Source organism: Panthera uncia, unplaced genomic scaffold (genome assembly GCF_023721935.1).
Source record: "Panthera uncia isolate 11264 unplaced genomic scaffold, Puncia_PCG_1.0 HiC_scaffold_180, whole genome shotgun sequence".
Taxonomy (NCBI): Eukaryota; Metazoa; Chordata; class Mammalia; order Carnivora; family Felidae; genus Panthera; species Panthera uncia.
Window position 1 is genome coordinate 61,287 of NW_026058470.1, and position 222 is coordinate 61,508.

The following is a 222-nucleotide window of genomic DNA, read 5'->3' on the forward strand; positions in this document are numbered from 1 at the left end:
TGATCATGGCTTATTTGGTACTTTGTCTGAGGTACACCCTTCAATGTCAAATCAGTATTGTGTACTTCAAAGAAACAACGTAGCCACTGAGAGAGACGGGGAGGAACCGGGTTGAATCAACGTGAGGGGCTTGGGTGCTGCTTCTGTTTAGCGTTGCTTCCCGGTCTCTTACGAGACATGGGAAAGCCTGTGCCCTTTTGGCAAAGCCGGAGCATTATCTCC